Here is a 6,792-nt window from a genome sequence, read left to right as displayed (position 1 = left end):
AGGGCCGTGGGGCTCGGGTGTCCCTCCGGCTCCCCAAAGCACAGGGACGAGGTGAGGGGCTTAGACCATGGCTGGGCAATGTTGTTTCTTACACCTGGGTGTGTGGCATTTTGTTGAGCTGGCTACCCCCACTTGGGATAGGTGTTTCACAGCAAGCACCTATTGTTCGTCGGAAGCCGTTTTTGCCCCAGGGGTCTCCGGGCTGTGTTCGTTGGGCTTGAACTCCTGCTAGCAAAACCGCCGGGTTGAGGGAAGGGTTCAGACTGTACCTGGGCCCTGTGGTCTCTTCCAGGTCAGTGTATGGCATTTCCTTCCCCTTGCCACAGGCACCTGGGAGCATGTCTGCACGTGGAGAAAGACTTTCCCGTGGGAAGCCGGTTTTTGTCCAACGGGTCCCAGTGCTCTGCTCCTCTCTTTTCACTCCTGCTGCCAGAAGCCCAGGGAGGATGGGAGGGCTTAGAACATGGCTGGGCACTGTGGTTTCTTCCAGAGAAGTGGAGGGCATTGGCTTTACCTTGCCACAACCACTTGGGAGAGGGTCTACACCTCAGGAAAACTGTCTCCGTGGGAAGCCGGCTTTTTGCAAAGGGGTCTCAGGGCCGTGGGCCTCGGCTGTCCCTCCGGCTCCCCAAAGCACAGGGACGAGGTGAGGGGCTTAGACCATGCCTGGGCAATGTTGTTTCTTACACCTGGATGTGTGGCATTTTGTTGAGCTCGCTACCCCCACTTGGGATAGGTGTTCCACGGCAAGCACCTATTGTTCGTCGGAAGCCGTTTTTGCCCCAGGGGTCTCCGGGCTGTGTTCGTTGGGCTTGAACTCCTGCTAGCAAAACCGCCGGGTTGAGGGAAGGGTTCAGACTGTGCCTGGGCCCTGTGGTCTCTTCCAGGTCAGTGTATGGCATTTCCTTCCCCTTGCCACAGGCACCTGGGAGCATGTCTGCACGTGGAGAAAGACTTTCCCGTGGGAAGCCGGTTTTTGTCAAACGGGTCCCAGTGCTCTGCTCCTCTCTTTTCACTCCTGCTGCCAGAAGCCCAGGGAGGATGGGAGGGCTTAGAACATGCCTGGGCACTGTGGTTTCTTCCAGAGAAGTGGAGGGCATTGGCTTTACCTTGCCACAACCACTTGGGATAGGGTCTACACCTCAGGAAAACTGTCTCCGTGGGAAGCCGGCTTTTTGCAAAGGGTTCTCAGGGCCGTGGGCCTCGGCTGTCCCTCCGACTCCCCAAAGCACAGGGAGGAGGTGAGGGGCTTAGACCATGCCTGGGCAATGTTGTTTCTTACACCTGGGTGTGTGGCATTTTGTTGAGCTGGCTACCCCCACTTGGGATAGGTGTTCCACAGCAAGCACCTATTGTTCGTCGGAAGCCGTTTTTGCCCCAGGGGTCTCCGGGCTGTGTTCGTTGCGCTTGAACTCCTGCTAGCAAAACCGCCGGGTTGAGGGAAGGGTTCAGACTGTGCCTGGGCCCTGTGGTCTCTTCCAGGTCAGTGTATGGCATTTCCTTCCCCTTGCCACAGGCACCTGGGAGCATGTCTACACGTGGAGAAAGACTTTCCCGTGGGAAGCCGGTTTTTGTCAAACGGGTCCCAGTGCTCTGCTCCTCTCTTTTCACTCCTGCTGCCAGAAGCCCAGGGAGGATGGGAGGGCTTAGAACATGGCTGGGCACTGTGGTTTCTTCCAGAGAAGTGGAGGGCATTGGCTTTACCTTGCCACAACCACTTGGGAGAGGGTCTACACCTCAGGAAAACTGTCTCCGTGGGAAGCCGGCTTTTTGCAAAGGGGTCTCAGGGCCGTGGGCCTCGGCTGTCCCTCCGGCTCCCCAAAGCACAGGGACGAGGTGAGGGGCTTAGACCATGCCTGGGCAATGTTGTTTCTTACACCTGGGTGTGTGGCATTTTGCTGAGCTGGCTACCCCCACTTGGGATAGGTGTTCCACAGCAAGCACCTATTGTTCGTCGGAAGCCGTTTTTGCCCCAGGGGTCTCCGGGCTGTGTTCGTTGGGCTTGAACTCCTGCTAGCAAAACCGCCGGGTTGAGGGAAGGGTTCAGACTGTGCCTGGGCCCTGTGGTCTCTTCCAGGTCTGTATGGCATTTCCTTCCCCTTGCCACAGGCACCTGGGAGCATGTCTGCATGTGGAGAAAGACTTTCCCGTGGGAAGCCGGTTTTTGTCAAACGGGTCCCAGTGCTCTGCTCCTCTCTTTTCACTCCTGCTGCCAGAAGCCCAGGGAGGATGGGAGGGCTTAGAACATGGCTGGGCACTGTGGTTTCTTCCAGAGAAGTGGAGGGCATTGGCTTTACCTTGCCACAACCACTTGGGAGAGGGTCTACACCTCAGGAAAACTGTCTCCGTGGGAAGCCGGCTTTTTGCAAAGGGGTCTCAGGGCCGTGGGCCTCGGGTGTCCCTCCGGCTCCCCAAAGCACAGGGACGAGGTGAGGGGCTTAGACCATGCCTGGGCAATGTTGTTTCTTACACCTGGGTGTGTGGCATTTTGTTGAGCTGGCTACCCCCACTTGGGATAGGTGTTCCACAGCAAGCACCTATTGTTCGTCGGAAGCCGTTTTTGCCCCAGGGGTCTCCCGGCTGTGTTCGTTGGGCTTGAAATCCTGCTAGCAAAACCGCCGGGTTGAGGGAAGGGTTCAGACTGTGCCTGGGCCCTGTGGTCTCTTCCAGGTCAGTGTATGGCATTTCCTTCCCCTTGCCACAGGCACCTGGGAGCATGTCTGCACGTGGAGAAAGACTTTCCCGTGGGAAGCCGGTTTTTGTCAAACGGGTCCCAGTGCTCTGCTCCTCTCTTTTCACTCCTGCTGCCAGAAGCCCAGGGAGGATGGGAGGGCTTAGAACATGCCTGGGCTCTGTGGTTTCTTCCAGAGAAGTGGAGGGCATTGGCTTTACCTTGCCACAACCACTTGGGAGAGGGTCTGCACCTCAGGAAAACTGTTTCCGTGGGAAGCCGGCTTTTTGCAAAGGGGTCTCAGGGCCGTGGGCCTCGGGTGTCCCTCCGGCTCCCCAAAGCACAGGGACGAGGTGAGGGGCTTAGACCATGCCTGGGCAATGTTGTTTCTTACACCTGGGTGTGTGGCATTTTGTTGAGCTGGCTACCCCCACTTGGGATAGGTGTTCCACAGCAAGCACCTATTGTTCGTCGGAAGCCGTTTTTGCCCCAGGGGTCTCCGGGCTGTGTTCGTTGGGCTTGAACTCCTGCTAGCAAAACCGCCGGGTTGAGGGAAGGGTTCAGACTGTGCCTGGGCCCTGTGGTCTCTTCCAGGTCAGTGTATGGCATTTCCTTCCCCTTGCCACAGGCACCTGGGAGCATCTCTGCACGTGGAGAAAGACTTTTCCGTGGAAGCCGGTTTTTGTCAAACGGGTCCCAGTGCTCTGCTCCTCTCTTTTCACTCCTGCTGCCAGAAGCCCAGGGAGGATGGGAGGGCTTAGAACATGGCTGGGCACTGTGGTTTCTTCCAGAGAAGTGGAGGGCATTGGCTTTACCTTGCCACAACCACTTGGGATAGGGTCTGCACTTCAGGAAAACTGTTTCCGTGGGAAGCCGGAATTTTGCAAAGCGGTCTCAGGGCTGTGGGCCTCGGGTGTCCCTCCGGCTCCCCAAAGCACAGGGACGAGGTGAGGGGCTTAGACCATGCCTGGGCAATGTTGTTTCTTACACCTTGGTGTGTGGCATTTTGTTGAGCTGGCTACCCCCACTTGGGATAGGTGTTCCACAGAGAGCACCTATTGTTCCTCGGAAGCCGTTTTTGCCCCAGGGGTATCCGGGCTGTGTTCGTTGGGCTTGAAATCCTGCTAGCAAAACCGCCGGGTTGAGGGAAGGGTTCAGACTGTGCCTGGGCCCTGTGGTCTCTTCCAGGTCAGTGTATGGCATTTCCTTCCCCTTGCCACAGGCACCTGGGAGCATGTCTGCACGTGGAGAAAGACTTTCCCGTGGGAAGCCGGTTTTTGTCAAACGGGTCCCAGTGCTCTGCTCCTCTCTTTTCACTCCTGCTGCCAGAAGCCCAGGGAGGATGGGAGGGCTTAGAACATGGCTGGGCACTGTGGTTTCTTCCAGAGAAGTGGAGGGCATTGGCTTTACCTTGCCACAACCACTTGGGGAGGGTCTACACCTCAGGAAAACTGTCTGCGTGGGAAGCCGGCTTTTTGCAAAGGGGTCTCAGGGCCGTGGTCCTCGGCTGTCCCTCCGGCTCCCCAAAGCACAGGGACGAGGTGAGGGGCTTGGACCATGCCTGGGCAATGTTGTTTCTTACACCTGGGTGTGTGGCATTTTGTTGAGCTGGCTACCCCCTCTTGGGATACGTGTTCCACAGCAAGCACCTATTGTTCGTCGGAAGCCGATTTTGCCCCAGGGGTCTCCGGGCTGTGTTCGTTGGGCTTGAACTCCTGCTAGCAAAACCACCGGGTTGAGGGAAGGGTTCAGACTGTGCCTGGGCCCTGTGGTCTCTTTCAGGTCAGTGTATGGCATTTCCTTCCCCTTGCCACAGGCACCTGGGAACATGTCTGCACGTGGAGAAAGACTTTCCCGTGGGAAGCCGGTTTTTGTCAAACGGGTCCCAGTGCTCTGCTCCTCTCTTTTCACTCCTGCTGCCAGAATCCCAGGGAGGATGGGAGGGCTAAGAACATGGCTGGGCACTGTGGTTTCTTCCAGAGAAGTGGAGGGCATTGGCTTTACCTTGCCACAACCACTTGGGATAGGGTCTGCACCTCAGGAAAACTGTTTCTGTGGGAAGCCGGCTTTTTGCAAAGGGGTCTCAGGGCCGTGCGCCTCGGGTGTCCCTCCGGCTCCCCAAATCAAAGGGACGAGGTGAGGGGCTTAGACCATGCCTGGGCAATGTTGTTTCTTACACCTGGGTGTGTGGCATTTTGTTGAGCTGGCTACCCCCACTTTGGATAGGTTTTCCAAAGCAGGAGCATATTGCTCCACAGTAGCCGTTTTTGCTCCAGCGGTCTCCAGGCTGTGTTCGTTGAGTTTGAACTCCTGCTAGCAAAATCGCAGGGATGAGGGAAGGGCTCAGACTGTCCCTGGGCCCTGTGGCCTCTTACAGGTCAGTGTATGGCATTTCCTTCACCTTGCCACAGGCACTTGGGAGCATGTCTGCACGTGGAGAAAGACTTTCCCTTGGGAAGCCGGTTTTTGTGAAAAGGGTCCCAGTGCTGTTCTCCTCTCTTTTCACTCCTGCAGCCAGAAGCTCAGTGAGGATGGGAGGGCTTAGAACATGGCTGGGTACTGTAGTTTCTTCCAGAGAAGTGGATGGCATTTGCTTTACCTTGCCACAACCACTTGTGAGTCGGTCTGCACCTCAGGAAAACTGTTTCCGTGGGAAGCCGGCTTTTGGCCAAACGGGTCTCAGGCCCGTGGGCTTCGAGTGTCCCTCCGTGTCCCCAAAGCACAGGGATGAGGTGAGGGGCTTAGATCATGCCTGGGCAATGTTGTTTCTTACACCTGGGTGTGTGGCATTTTCTTTACCTGGCTACCCCCACTTGGGATATTTTTTCCACAGCAAGAGCATATTGCTCGTCGGAAGCCGTTTTGGCCCCAGGGGTCTCCGGGCTGTGTTCGTTGGGGTTGAACTCCTGCTAGCAAAACCGCCGGGATGAGGGAAGGGCTCAGACTGTGCCTGGGCCCTGTGGTCTCTTTCAGGTCAGTGTATGGCATTTCCTTCGCCTTGCCACAGGCACTTGGGAGCATTTCTGCACGTGGAGAAAGACTTTCCCGTGGGAAGCCGGGTTTTGTCAAACGGGTCCCAGTGCTGTGCTCCTCTCTTTTCACTCCTGCTGCCAGAAGCCCAGTGAGGATGGGAGGGCTTAGAACATGCCTGGGCACTGTGGTTTCTTCCAGAGAAGTGGATGGCATTTGCTTTACCTTGCCACAACCACTTGGGAGAGGGTCTGCACCTCAGGAAAACTGTTTCCGTGGGAAGCTGGCTTTTGACCAAACGGGTCTCAACCCGTGGGCTTCGGTTGCCCCTCCGGTTCCCCAAAGCAAAGGGACGAGGTGAGGAGCTTAGACCATGCCTGGACAATGTTGTTTCTTACACCTGGTGTGTGGCATTTTGTTTACCTGGCTACCCCCACTTGGGATAGGTTTTCCACAGCAAAGGTATATTGCTCCGCGGAAGCCGTTTTTGCCCCAGGGGTCTCCGGGCTGTGTTCGTTGGGGTTGAACTCCTGCTAGCAAAACCGCCGGGATGAGGGAAGGGTTCAGACTGTGCCTGGGCCCGTGGTCTCTTCCAGGTCAGTGTATGGCATTTCCTTCACCTTGCCACAGGCACTTGGGAGCATGTCTGCACGTGGAGAAAGACTTTCCCGTGGGAAGCCGGTTTTTGTCCAACGGGTCCCAGTGCTCTGCTCCTCTCTTTTCACTCCTGCTGCCAGAAGCCCAGGGAGGATGGGAGGGCTTAGAACATGGCTGGGCACTGTGGTTTCTTCCAGAGAAGTGGAGGGCATTGGCTTTACCTTGCCACAACCACTTGGGAGAGGGTCTACACCTCAGGAAAACTGTCTCCGTGGGAAGCCGGCTTTTTGCAAAGGGGTCTCAGGGCCGTGGGCCTCGGCTGTCCCTCCGGCTCCCCAAAGCACAGGGACGAGGTGAGGGGCTTAGACCATGCCTGGGCAATGTTGTTTCTTACACCTGGGTGTGTGGCATTTTGTTGAGCTGGCTACCCCCACTTGGGATAGGTGTTCCACAGCAAGCACCTATTGTTCGTCGGAAGCCGTTTTTGCCCCAGGGGTCTCCGGGCTGTGTTCGTTGGGCTTGAACTCCTGCAAGCAAAACCGCCGGGTTGAGGG

The sequence above is a fragment of the Ursus americanus genome, unplaced genomic scaffold (assembly GCF_024610735.1).
Source record: "Ursus americanus isolate L20-20 unplaced genomic scaffold, mUrsAme1.1.p SCAF_142, whole genome shotgun sequence".
Lineage (NCBI taxonomy): Eukaryota > Metazoa > Chordata > Mammalia > Carnivora > Ursidae > Ursus > Ursus americanus.
The sequence above is the reverse complement of the archived record's forward strand: the minus strand, read 5'-3'. Positions refer to the sequence as shown.